The sequence below is a fragment of the Macaca thibetana genome, chromosome 8, assembly GCF_024542745.1.
Source record: "Macaca thibetana thibetana isolate TM-01 chromosome 8, ASM2454274v1, whole genome shotgun sequence".
In the NCBI taxonomy this organism is placed as follows: Eukaryota; Metazoa; Chordata; class Mammalia; order Primates; family Cercopithecidae; genus Macaca; species Macaca thibetana.
In genome coordinates this window covers 107,382,416-107,397,432 of record NC_065585.1, presented here as the reverse complement: position 1 = coordinate 107,397,432, position 15,017 = coordinate 107,382,416, and positions in this window count along the sequence as shown.

Below are 15,017 nucleotides of genomic sequence, written 5' to 3'. Positions count from 1 at the left end.
TAAGAGTTGCCAAGACAGTTTTGAGAAAGAAAAACAAAGACAGACGATTAACACTGCCTGATTTTAAGTGTTATTTTAAAGCTACAGTAATCAAAACAAAGTCGAATTGGTGTAACAACAGACACATACATCAACAAAACAGAATATAGAGTTGAGAAATAGACCCACACATATATTGATAACTAATTTTCAATAAAGGTACAAACATAATTCAATAAAGAAAAGATCTTCTACACTTAATGTTGAAAGAGCTGGATATCCATGTATAAAAAATAATGTAAAATATTTTAAAAAGTAAAAATAAAGAATTCCTATGTATATTGCACACCATATACAAAAAAATAATTAAAAATGGATTCTAGGATGGGTGTGGCAGCTCATGCCTGTAATCCCAACACTTTGGGAGGCTGAGGCAGGCAGATCACCTGAGGTCAGGAGTCCAAGACCAGCCTGGCCAATATGGCAAAACCCTGTCTCTACTAAAAATACAAAAATTAGCTGGGCATGGTGGCAGTTTCCTGTAATCCCAGCTACTCAGGAGGCCGAGGCAGGAGAATTGCTAGAACCCGGGAACTGGAGGTTGCAGTCAGCCAAGATAGCACATTGCCTTCCAGCCTGGGAGACAGAGCAAGACTCTGTCTTAAAAAAAAAAAAAAAAAAAAAATCCTAAATTAAGATGTAAGACCTAAAACTATAAAATTTCTAAAGGAAAGCATAGAAGAGAACTTTTGTGACCTTCGGTTAGCAAAGATTTTTTTTTTTTTTTTTTTAATCTATAATACCAAAAGCATGACACATAAAATAAAGGTTTACATATAAGATTTTATCAAAATTAAATACTTTACTCAGCAAAAGACATTGTTAACAGAATGGAAAGCTAAACCACACATTGGGAAAAAAGTGTCTAATGAATATTTGAAAATCATATATTTGATGGACTTGCATTCACAATAGAGAAAGAACTTTTAATACTTTACAATAAGCAAAAGCTCTATAAGCTCAATTACAAGATAGGCAAAAGATATGAACAGATCCACACCCAAAGATAATACAGAGCTAGCAAATAAGCACATGAAATGCCATTAGTCTTTTGAGAAGTGCAAACTAACAACACAATGAGATAGCACTAGCTATCTATTAGAATGACTAAAATTACGGACTGATCATATTAAATGTTAGTAATGACACAGAGGAAATAGAACTTATACACTGCCGGTGGAAATGTAAAACAGTGTAACCACTTTGGAAAAGTTAAGAATTTTCTTGAAAAAGTGAAGCATACACCTACATTACTACCAGTCATTCTTTGATTTTTTCCCTAAAAAAAATGAGAGCTATATGTTTATAGCAGCTTTATTTGTGAAGACAAAAACTAGAAACAACCCAATGCCCAACATGTGAATAACATGTGAATATACTGTGAGATCTACATACAATGGAATACTACTCAACAAAAAAAGAAATGAATTACAGATACAACAACATAGATGGATCTTAAAATATACTGAGTGAAAGAAGCTGGGGAAAAAAGAGTATATGTAGTATGAATCTATATAAAATTCTAGAAAATGAAAACAAATTTATCATGATAGAAAGAAGATCAGCATTTGTCTCAGAGAGGGCAAGACAGGGGACGTTGGGAAGGTGCATTTACCAAAGGAAATGAATGTATTTGAGCCTTAAGGTGTCAGCCTTAATTCTGCCTTCTAATTTTATGTAAAGATCCATTGTCAAGGTTCACTTTCATGGCATTTATTGACCTGTTCATTCAATAGATCTCTGCTTCAATTCAGGAATAACATCTGTGCACGTGTATGTTCTGTCTACTCTGTGTATGTATGTGGATGTAAAGAGGTGTATGATTCTCTTTAGACATTGTTGGTAATTGGAAATGATTTTTTTTCAGCAGCAAATGCTGAGCTAGAATCTGACTGGGAATTAGTCCATGCCTCACTGGCATAAATAAATTTCAAGGGCTGGGATTATCATGCTTAGTTTAGCAACTAGTTTCATTATAGTTTATCATACGTGACTGGATGTCTTGGTGGGGGTTGGAGGGCCCTGCTAAGGCATTCAGGATGTATCAGCATGGATGGGCTTATGCGTGAAAAAAGGGAAGGCACTTTTTTTTTCCATTGTGTTAAAGCTGCGGTAATTAAACGTGACAGAGCTAATCTGTTGCTGGGATTGGTATAGCCATTGGTTATTACTGCATGTTCAAGGATGACAGCCTCACCTCAGACTGTCTTCTTCCCAAATGAGTCAGCATTTATCCATTTTGCCAAGTCAACTCACTGTCTCTGGGGGTGTGGGGCTGGTATTTTGTAAGGAAATAAGAACTAGAATTTTGAAGTTTTTAGTGGAAGTGAAGACCCAACACTAAGGGTCTAAATTTCTTGAAAGCAAGAGCTGTATTGTTTTCATTTTTGTAACATAGACCAGTAACTGCTTCATAGTAAGTGCTTGATTAAGATTTTTAGTAGTTCACTGAAGCATGATTTCAAAAAGAAATCCAAAGCAAAATTCAGCATTGTTAAGAACTGTGTTTCGTGAATTTGTTTAAACACTGTCCATTTCAATTCCCACCTCCCTGCTATTTGGGATCTACAAGGCTGCTGAATTTGCAATGGTAAGCTTGGTCTTGGTAGCTATAGTTACTTACACATATTTATTTGTATTATATGTTACTTATATATATTTACATATTCATATATTTAAAATATGTTTTATTTATATAAATATAAACTTATGTATTAATTCATATGTAGCAATTTATATTGGATTTAAAAAGCAATAAAGGAAGCAGTACAAATCAAAGAAAAAGTCTGTCCTGGAAGGATCACTTGTGGTGGGAATTAATTTCTGACTTATTAGTAGGCCTGGAATATTATGCAACAATTCCTAACTAGCTGAATTAGTTTTATGTCTCTTTAAGACCATACCATTGGGTCCCTAGACTTTGGGTCTGTAAATTTTGTACAATATACAAATAAAACTTAGAACCCCCCTAGTTTTCTTAACTATTTGGCTTAGATACTACTTAATCTATTATTTTCTAAGAGATTTGTTGTCTTTATTTTTATACCATTGTTTCATATCATTTTTGTATCATGATTAAATTTATGCCATTTTTATAATATTGCTTATAAGGAAAGTTGTTTTGCCTTAAAATACATCTTCTCATGTTGCTGTATTCTTGACTTGATTATTACTATCGATTATAATTATACATTTGCTACATTATTAAATTACATATATTGTTATATGGGGTCTGTATGATCATAATATTTTAGTTTTTTTAATGTTAGTAAATTATTAAGTCCCTAGTGGTCCTTTAAATAAAATACAGAGGACCATATATGTACATGTGCATATAACAGATATATGAATATATTCAGTATTTACTTTGAAAAAAATTAACCTGTGAGAATAAGTGATTTGAGAATTGCTATGACATTTTGAACATGGGATTCCATATACATAGAATACCTTGTAAAGAATAAAATACCTTACAAAATAATAACTTATTTGTCTGAGACATCATAGACAGAGAAGGCAAAATTATTTTAAAATTTTTATTTATTTTAGAGACAGGGTCTCACTCTGTAACCCAGGCTGCAGTGCAGTGACATGGTCATATCTCCTTACAGCCTCAAACTCCTGGGCTCAAGGAATCCTCCCATCTTGGCCTCCCAAGTAGCTGGGACTGCAGGCACACACCACTGCACCTGACTCATTTTGAAAATTTTTTGTAGAGATGAAGTCTCACTATATTGCCCAGACTGGTCTTGAACTCCTGGCCTTAAATTATTCTCCCACCTTAGCCTCCTTGAATAGCTGGGATTACTGGCATGAACCATAGTGCCAAGGTTTATTTTTGGTTCTGTGCTTAGTAGTAGCTAATAGCTTTGAATATGTATGTTTGCCCTGAAGTGAAGGGCATACACCAAACATTTTTGTACATATATTTTCACCTGGAAGCAACCCAAATAATCCCTTAAAATAATGTGCCAAAGGCTTCTAATATCTCTCTGAATTAATCCATCAATCAATACATTTCTCAAACACCAACTATATGGAAACCACTATGCTAGGCAGAAATCAAAACACAAAGATATAATGGGCACATCATCTGTACTTACAGAGCTTATAGTTTATTTGGGAAAACATGCTTATAAAATATACTCTTTTTTTTGTACTACCCTGTAGAAGGTATGGTGGTAGGTATTATGATGGCTATAAAAAAGATTAAAACACAGACCTCAACAAGAGACCTATTGTTTAGTAGGAGGAATAAAACAAGCATATAAACACATTGAATGATGAAGGAGAGTATGAAGTATATTATAAAAGAGAGCTAAATAAAGTGTTATGGAATTTGAAAGGCAAAGAAAGCGTATGTCATGTAAGGGGTTTCATTGAGCAGGTAGCCTTTTGAATAAAAATTGACAGACATAAAATACCAATTGCCTTCTAGTCACTTTCAATATTTCTAAGATTCCAAAGAGAGTATGACATCCTCCCTATTGCTCTTAGCAGTTATAATTCCAGATGGCTCAGGAGAGAAGTCATGATAGAATGTAATGTGTGTGTGTATCTGTGTATAAAGAAATGTGTGCCTTATAGGATATCTGTAGATGACATTTACTTTTGCAATTTCTTCCATGCGCATGACTTTAAATAACCACCTATATATCAATGACCACCTCATCAATTTCTTTCGCCCAGACCCCTCCTCTAAGCTCCTAGTCTCACAAACCAGCTGCCTAGTTTATATATTTCTTTGGGTATTTTAAAGGCACCTCAAGTTCAATAGGTCTACAGTGGAACTCTTGATCTCTCCCTCTACCCAATCCTGGTGCTAGTAGCCATTAGTGTGTTTCTGGATCTCTGCTTTTTGGTAAGATTGTGCTTCTCTTTGCCCTTGAAGTTTGTCACATGACTTGCTTTGGCCAATATGATATGAGCAGAAATGACATTAATTACTTCCAAGTATAAGCCTTTAAAAGCTTCTGTGAATTTTGTCATGTTCTCTTCATGCACTCTGCCCCAAACAAATGAACATTTCAGATGATCCAAAAACCATAAGCCTAGTTCCTAAGTGAATATGCCATTGAGCAGAGCCCCTGTCTTGCCTGAAATCAACATATAGTATGAATGAGAAGTGAACCAAAGCTTTATTAAAATATATTTCACATGCCATAAAATTAATTCAGTGGTTTTTAGTAATCAAGGTTATGCCACTATCACCACAATCTAATTTTAGAACATTTTAAATACCGGCCCCCTCCCCGCAAAGAAACTATATACATTGGCATTCATTCCCCTTCTGTCTTTCCCCTAACCTCAGCTCCAGCTCTAGGAACCACTGCTCTACTTTCTGTCTCTGAACCTCTATTGTTTCCATCAGCAGTAATTGGGGGATGCTTGTTTTTTAAGCACAGCTCAGTCTATCCTCACTGATACATTGGTCCTCTTTCAATGGTCTCTATCTTGATGATTGGCATTCACCATCACAATAACAGCAACCAGAAGTTATTCTTGATACTCTTCTGTAGCTCATTCTCCACATCTAGTTATTCTACCACTCCTAAGAATTTTATTTCCTGGATGTTTCTTTAATTTGTCTATTTCTCTCCATTTCCATTGCTACCACTATTGTTCAGGATACTACCATTCCTTTCTTGCACTTCTGTTAGTGTTTCCAAGTTCCTCACAGAGAGTAATTTTCATGATTTGAGAATGAGAAATCAGAATTCCTGAGAATTTTTTAGAAATCCTGAAATCATAAGCTATTCTGTACAACAGTTTATTTATGTGTTTTTTTAGGGAGAGGTGGTAATAATACTTTGTAACAATATGTACATATATTTAATAATAATGAGTACCCATAATAATAAATAGTGCATTATTTTTCTGTGATAGGAATATACTGTTTCAGAGGTATCCTATAAATGTATAATAATAAATGGTTACTCTATTATTGTCATGAATCAAATATTGTGAGGACTCTATATTTTAATAGCATGTACAAGTGACCTCTGCCTGAAAAAGGCATTTGGGAGCAGAAAAAATTAAATAAGGGGAACATCAACAGAAAATAAATTTCAAGTAAAAATAATTTTAAAATGGAAAAATGAAACCATAAGCATTTAATAGTTAGTTATTCTTAAATTTAAAAACACACACAGTACTAATTGCCCTTTCTTGTAACTGTCTTGACCTTTCTTTCATGTCAAATATTGTACATGTAAAAAAATTTCTTGTTTGTGGTCAAATTTTTAAGAATTGATCCAGAAGCATTTCAAATTTGTCATTAAGGTACATATTGCTTCATATATGCTTATTTTCCTTTTTATCAATGAAAGTATTCTGTCTACTTGTCCTGATTTTGGTTTTGCCATGAAATCCATATTGTTTTTGCTAATTCAGATTTCAAATCAGTTTCTCATTTCATGTTGGTGCTCCACAAAAACATCTTCCTCTCTTTGCACTTCCTTGGTTAAAGTGTTTACATTGAACGATAGCCCATGGCAAATATTCAAACACTAGAAAACAGTGTTTGAATAGTTTGTTGGAAGGTATTTGAATAACATGACTTCAGATCTCCTACAAATCTCAGTAACACTACTCAGAATCAATTTGCCCATTGCCCAAACCCTTAACATGGAAAAACACCTTCAAACCTCTCTGCCCTATTACTTCACTATTCTTCCTCCCACCTTCTGCATGCGACTTGAGCTATGCAGGTCCCCTTAAATTCCATGCTCTTCCTCCCACAGAGCCTTTGCATGTACTATTTCCTGCATCTGAAAATCTTCCTCACAATTCATCCTTCTGATCACAGCTCAAATTACATTTCTTTCATTGTTTTGCTGACTTCAAGTCTATGTCAGGTTTAAGTGTTCTCTCAAGCTGCCTTCTTTCCTCCAAAACACTTAGCACAATCATAATTATATAATTTTCTTAGGGTTATCTGATTAATGTCTATCTCTGTTTTATAACTTCCACGAAAACAGAAGTCTCTCTTTTTCCTCACCAATGTAGCCCTGATGTCTTACAGAATGAAGGCATCATTATCTGAAGGGTGGGTGGGAGCGACATCATGAAACTCTAGGTTTGGAGTAGAGGGGTGTGGAGACAAAAGTGAGTCCATCTTGGATGCTAATCTGCCATGTTGACTTCTGATTAGCCCCAGTCCTGATTTCTCCTTTATTTCCTGTCTTTACTGTAACAACGTGTTAACCTTAATGTTAGCACACACATTACAGGCTATGACACACGTATTAATAGCAGTCTTGCCTATCCTGGAGAGTTGCCTTTCATTATCTTCCTGGAGCACATGTACTTTTTCCATATGGTACATAAGCCCTGGGTCTGGGGGTAACGAGTGCAGATCCCTATCTGTCCTGCAGCTGCCCAAGACCATGCTTCTGTAAGTTCCCCAGTAAAACATCCATTACCAACAAACTGGACATGGCTGCCTTGTTCTTTGGTTTTTCAACTCCTTCGGCATTTGGCGGTCATTTTGTTTTTTTGGTTTTTTTTAATTAATTAATTAATTAATTAATTAATTTTTAATTTATTTATTATTATTATACTTTAAGTTGTAGGGTACATGTGCATAACGTGCAGGTTTGTTACATATGTATACTTGTGCCATGTTGGTGTGCTGCACCCATCAACTCGTCATTTACATCAGGTATAACTCCTAATGCAATCCCTCCCCCCTCCCCCCTCCCTATGATAGGCCCCGGTGTGTGATGTTCCCCTTCCTGAGTCCAAGTGATCTCATTGTTCAGTTCCCACCTATGAGTGAGAACATGCGGTGTTTGGTTTTCTGTTCTTGTGATAGTTTGCTAAGAATGATGGTTTCCAGCTGCATCCATGTCCCTACAAAGGACACAAACTCATCCTTTTTTATGGCTGCATAGTATTCCATGGTGTATATGTGCCACATTTTCTTAATCCAATCTGTCACTGATGGACATTTGGGTTGATTCCAAGTCTTTGCTATTGTGAATAGTGCTGTAATAAACATACGTGTGCATGTGTCTTTATAGCAGCATAATTATGACCCAGCCATCCCATTACTGGGTATATACCCAAAGGATTGGCGGTCATTTTGTATATTCAGTTCTTTCACGGAGCAAGGAGGGCAGGAATCTAGGTTAGAAATTTTTAAGTCTGAGATGCCTCAGATCAATCCAAGTGAAAATATTGAGTAGGTAATAGAGTAAGTATAAAGTTCAGGAAACAGAATGGGGCTGGTGATATTAATTTGGGAGTTACTAGTGTAAAGACTGTACGTATAGCCATGTTACAGGATGATGTACCCAAAAGAGTGACTAACATTAAAAAGCGAAAAGGTGCAAGGACAGAGAACTGAACATCTTAATAGTAGGGAGAAGAGAAGAAAACCGGCAAAGAGGATTGAGTAGTAACCAAAGAAGTAAGAGAAAAGCTTGGGAAGTGACCGGAGGTCTTGACAACATTTTGGTCTAATTTTGAATGTATGTGATTCCTTTCATCTTAGCCAGTTGGCAATGAGACAGTCTCACATCAAGTGCACAGGCTACTTCTTGATTTCTGCTGATAGAAACCTCAGTGATGAAAGAGGAGTGGCATCACTTGAATCCATGAAATTCCCGCTTGACTCCCAACAATGGACTTGGGGATATCAGCAGCTGAGCTCTCACCCTGGTTGCTCCCTTTTGAGTTCTATGGATGAAGGTATTGAAGCTAGCCAAGAGGTTTTACTTAATATGCAATAAAATATGCATTTCTATGAATATAATAAAATGATTTGCCAGAGAATTACTGAACATATACCTTTTACCCTGTGTTGATTGGAAAACACCACTTTTGTAAATTAGATTACCTTTTTGTTTGAGGAACGAAGAAAGCCATTATGAGGACATTGGGTCCTGAACGTAAACTTCTCTCAGTACTGACTGGTGACATCACACAACAGTGGAACGGGCTTAAATTCTCATTCTAGCTAACTCCTCTTAAATTGCTTTGTGTAATCATCATCTGTATTAATGTACTTTTCTATAAATTTCAGGTATTATGTTTTCAGATGTTTCTTGCATAGACAAAGTATATAATCTGTCTGATTTTATCTTAAAGTGAGAATGAGGTATAAGAACTAACTTTCCTTTGGTAAAAGATAAATTTTCAGCTTATTACAGAGGCATATGTTAGCTTATAGCTATTAAAAAAGGGCCAAAGGTTGTTTAACACATTGACCCTGTTGGACCAACAAACCAACGACTTCCTTACAACTCTGAGGGACCTGGTGGTAAGCTAACTTCAAATGCTGACCCTGACACTTGCATCTGAGTTACCTCAGGCAAGTCAGTTAATATCTCTGAGGCTTGGTCATCATTTATGAAATACAATAGCATCACCTTTGCCGATTTACTTGAGGGTTATTGGAGATATTATATGTGAAATCACCTAGCACAAAGCAGGAACTCAACAAAGTTGAACATGTGTTGGGTGAGGTCAGTCTGGCTAGGCTTGTGTGAAAGAAGAAATGATAAAGTAAACCAGCTCAAAATTAGAAGACCTACAAATGAAAGAGAGGGACAGAAAAAGTGAAGGGAGAATTTGTGATTTCATGGGCAATCACTTCCTGGAGGGTGGCAGAGCATGTAGCATTCAGGTCGTCAATAGGGGAGAAAAACCGGATGGGGGCTAGGCATGCAGGGGTACCAGCCCAAAAAAAACATTTATTTTACTTTTTTTTTTTTTTGAGACGGAGTCTAGCTCTGTCACCCAAGCTGGAGTGCAGTGGCGTGATCTCAGCTTACTGCAACATCTACGTCCCAAGTTCAAGTGATTCTCATGCCTCAGCCTCTGGAGTAGCTGGAATTACAGGCATGCATCACCATGCCAGGCTAATTTTTGTATTTTTAGTAGAGACAAGATTTCACCATGTTAGCCGGGCTGATATCAGACTCCTGTCCTCAGTGATCTGCCCGCCTCGGCCTCCCAAAGTATTGGGATTACAGGCATGAGCCACTGTATCCGGCCTCAAAGAAAACATTTTTGGCCGGGCGCGGTGGCTCAAGCCTGTAATCCCAGCACTTTGGGAGGCCGAGACCGGTGGATCACGAGGTCAGGAGATCGAGATCATCCTGGCTAACATGGTGAAACCCCGTCTCTACTAAAAAAAATACAAAAAACTAGCCGGGCGAGGTGGCGGGCGCCTGTTGTCCCAGCTACTCGGGAGGCTGAGGCAGGAGAATGCCGTAAACCCGGGAGGCGGAGCTTGCAGTGAGCTGAGATCTGGCCACTGCTGAGATCTGGCCACTGCACTCCAGCCTGGGCGACAGAGCGAGACTCCGTCTCAAAAAAAAAAAAAAAAAAAAAAAAAAAAAAAAAAAAAAAAAGAAAACATTTTTAATTGACAATAAGAAATAATAGGAATGACAACTAACAGATATTTAGAAAGCCTGCCTCCATTTTATAATTATCCCATTTTGTATATGCTATTGTCCTCATTTTACTGATGACAAAAGTCAAAGTGTTTAACTGACTTAATCAAGGACACACAGGGAAAAAACCAGCAGGGATAGTTGCAGTATCTAGGAAGGACTTTCAGTTTTTGTCTTTCAGAACTGATTTTTTTTTAAAAAGAGAATAGCATTAAAAGGAGAAGAATACAAAGCTGAGGCTTGACAGCTGAATAAGCACAGTAGTTTAGGAATATATAAACATTTCTTGTAGAATAGTCATTGAAAATATGTTAAGATCACAAGGCCATCTTTAGCTGGCAGCCAAACAACAGTAAAAGTCATTTGGAAAAAGGATACAGTAACTATCAAAGACTGTATCATAATTAACACTTAGTTGCCTCTGCCTGAAGAATAGAGCAGTGAGGAGAAAATATGTCTTAGTCACAATCAAATGAAATGTTTTGGGACTAGATTCAAACCAAAAAACTCCTGTGATTAAATTATTTTCAGGTCCCTAAAATTAACTTGCTCATTTTTATTCTTTTCTCCTATATCTGAAGACATCTACAAAATAAGGGCTTGGGACCAAATAATCTCTATGCTCTTTTCCAGTTCTTAAATTTCAGGATTCTATTCAATGTTTTAGTTAAGGAGGGTAGGGAGGGAATCGAACTTTTGGTGGGAAATTTCTGTTACATCAGAAACATAATGTTATGTGTCCTTGACTTAGTAATTCTTCATATAAGATTATTTTTTCTCTTTATAGTTCATGCTTAACACATCAGCAAGAAAAGATTTCAAAAAATTCATTTCAGGCCAGATGGATATGGAAGGATCATAAGCACAGAAACTATAACAAGCACTATCAGAATCCTAATCCTAGATTGGAAAGATCCTTTTTTTTTTTTTTTTTTTTTTTATTATACTTTAAGTTCTAGGGTACATGTGCATAACGTGCAGGTTTGTTACATATGTATACCTGTGCCATGTTGGCGTGCTACACCCATCAACTCATCAGCACCCATCAACTCGTCATTTACATCAGGTATAACTCCCAATGCAATCCCTCCCCCTTGCCCCCTCCCCGTGATAGGCCCTGGTGTGTGATGTTCCCCTTCCCGAGTCCAAGTGATCTCATTGTTCAGTTCCCACCTATGAGTGAGAACATGCGGTGTTTGGTTTTCTGTTCTTGCGATAGTTTGCTGAGAATGATGGTTTCCAACTGCATCCATGTCCCTACAAAGGACACAAACTCATCCTTTTTTATGGCTGCGTAGTATTCCATGGTGTATATGTGCCACATTTTCTTAATCCAGTCTGTCACTGATGGACATTTGGGTTGATTCCAAGTCTTTGCTATTGTGAATCGTGCCGCAATAAACATACGTGTGCATGTGTCTTTATAGCAGCATAATTTATAATCCTTTGGGTATATACCCAGTAATGGGATGGCTGGGTCATATGGTACATCTAGTTCTAGATCCTTGAGGAATCTCCATACTGTTTTCCATAATGGTTGAACTAGTTTACAATCCCACCAACAGTGTAAAAGTGTTCCTATTTCTCCACATCCTCTCCAGCACCTGTTGTTTCCTGACTTTTTAATGATTGCCATTCTAACTGGTGTGAGATGGTATCTCATTGTGGTTTTGATTTGCATTTCTCTGATGGCCAGTGATGATGAGCATTTTTTCATGTGTCTGTTGGCTGTATGAATGTCTTCTTTTGAGAACTGTCTGTTCATATTCTTTGCCCACTTTTCGATGGGGTTGTTTGCTTTTTTCTTGTAAATTTGTTTGAGTTCTTTGTAGGTTCTGGATATTAGCCCTTTGTCAGATGAGTAGATTGCAAAAATTTTCTCCCATTCTGTCGGTTGCCTGTTCACTCTGATGGTAGTTTCTTTTGCTGTGCAGAAGCTCTTTAGTTTAATGAGATCCCATTTGTCAATTTTGGCTTTTGTTGCCGTTGCTTTTGGTGTTTTAGACATGAAGTCCTTGCCCATGCCTATGTCCTGAATGGTATTACCTAGGTTTTCTTCTAGGGTTTTTATGGTATTAGGTCTAACATTTAAGTCTCTAATCCATCTTGAATTAATTTTCGTATAAGGAGTAAGGAAAGGATCCAGTTTCAGCTTTCTACTTATGGCTAGCCAATTTTCCCAGCACCATTTATTAAATAGGGAATCCTTTCCCCATTTCTTGTTTTTCTCAGGTTTGTCAAAGATCAGATGGCTGTAGATGTGTGGTATTATTTCTGAGGACTCTGTTCTGTTCCATTGGTTTATATCTCTGTTTTGGTACCAGTACCATGCTGTTTTGATTACTGTAGCCTTGTAGTATAGTTGGAAGTCAGGTAGCGTGATGCCTCCAGCTTTGTTCTTTTGACTTAGGATTGTCTTGGCGATGCGGGCTCTTTTTTGGTTCCATATGAACTTTAAAGTAGTTTTTTCCAATTCTGTGAAGAAGCTCATTGGTAGCTTGATGGGGATGGCATTGAATCTATAAATTACCTTTGGCAGTATGGCCATTTTCACGATATTGATTCTTCCTATCCATGAGCATGGTATGTTCTTCCATTTGTTTGTGTCCTCTTTTATTTCACTGAGCAGTGGTTTGTAGTTCTCCTTGAAGAGGTCCTTTACATCCCTAGTAAGTTGGATTCTTAGGTATTTCATTCTCTTTGAAGCAATTGTGAATGGAAGTTCATTCATGATTTGGCTCTCTGTCTGTTACTGGTGTATGAGAATGCTTGTGATTTTTGCACATTAATTTTGTATCCTGAGACTTTGCTGAAGTTTCTTATCAGCTTAAGGAGATTTTGGGCTGAGACAATGGGATTTTCTAAATATACAATCATGTCATCTGCAAACAGGGACAATTTGACTTCTTCTTTTCCTATCTGAATACCCTTTATTTCTTTCTGTTGCCTGATTGCCCTAGCCAGAACTCCCAACACTATGTTGAATAGGAGTGGTGAGAGAGGGCATCCCTGTCTTGTGCCAGTTTTCAAAGGGAATTTTTCCAGTTTTTGCCCATTCAGTATGATATTGGCTGTGGGTTTGTCATAAATAGCTCTTATTATTTTGAGATATGTTCCATCAATACCGAATTTATTGAGCGTTTTTAGCATGAAGGGCTGTTGAATTTTTTCAAAGGTCTTTTCTGCATCTATTGAGATAATCATGTGGTTTTTGTCTTTGGTTCTGTTTATATGCTGAATTACGTTTATTGACTTCCATATGTTGAACCAGCCTTGCATCCCAGGGATGAAGCACACTTGATCATGGTGGATAAGCTTTTGGATGTGCTGCTGGATCCGGTTTGCCAGTATTTTATTGAGGATATTTGCATCGATGTTCATCAGGGATATTGGTCTAAAATCCTCTTTTTTTGTTGTGTCTCTGCCAGGCTTTGGTATCAGGATGATGTTGGCCTCATGAAATGAGGGAGGATTCCCTCTTTTTCTATTGATTGGAATAGTTTCAGAAAGAATGGTACCAGCTCCTCCTTGTACTTCTGGTAGAATTCAGCTGTGAATCCATCTGGTCCTGGACTTTTTTTCATTGTTAGGCTATTAATTATTGCCTCAATTTCAGAGCCTTCTATTGGTCTATTCAGGAATTCAGCTTCTTGCTGGTTTAGTCTTGGGAGAGTGTAAGTGTCCAGGAAATTATCCATTTCTTCTAGGTTTTCTAGTTTATTTGCATAGAGGTGTTTATAGTATTCTCTGATGGTAGTTTGTATATCTGTGGGGTCGGTGGTGATATCCCCTGTATCATTTTTTATTGCATCTATTTGATTCTTCTCTCTTTTCTTCTTTATTAGTCTTACTAGTGGTCTATCAATTTTGTTGATCATTTCAAAAAACCAACTCCTGGATTCATTGATTTTTTGGAGGGTTTTTTGTGTCTCTATCTCCTTCAGTTCTGCTCTGATCTTAGTTATTTCTTTCCTTCTGCTAGCTCTTGAATGTGTTTGTTCTTGCTTCTCTAGTTCATTTAATTGTGATGTTAGAGTGTCAATTTTAGATCTTTCCAGCTTTATCTTGTGTGTATTTAGTGCTATAAATTTCCCTCTGAACACTGCTTTAAATATGTCCCAGAGATTCTGCTATGTTGTATCTTTGTTCTCATTGGTTTCAAAGAACATCTTTATTTTTGCCTTCATTTCGTTATGTACCCAGTAAACATTCAGAAGCAGGTTATTCAGTTTCCATGTAGTTGAGCGGTTTTGATTGAGTTTCTTAGTCCTGAGTTCTAGTTTGATTGCACTGTGGTCTGAGAGACACTTTGTTATAATTTCTGTTCTTGTACATTTGGTGATGAGTGTTTTACTTCCAATTATGTGGTCAATTTTGGAATAAGTGTGATGTGGTGCTGAGTAGAATGTATATTCTGTTGATTTGGGGTGGAGAGTTCTGTAGATGTCTATTAGGTCTGCTTGCAGAGATGAGTTCAATTCCTGGATATCCTTGTTAACTTTCTGTCTCATTGATCTGTCTAATGTTGACAGTGGGGTGTTGAAGTCTCCCATTATTATTGTATGGGAGTCT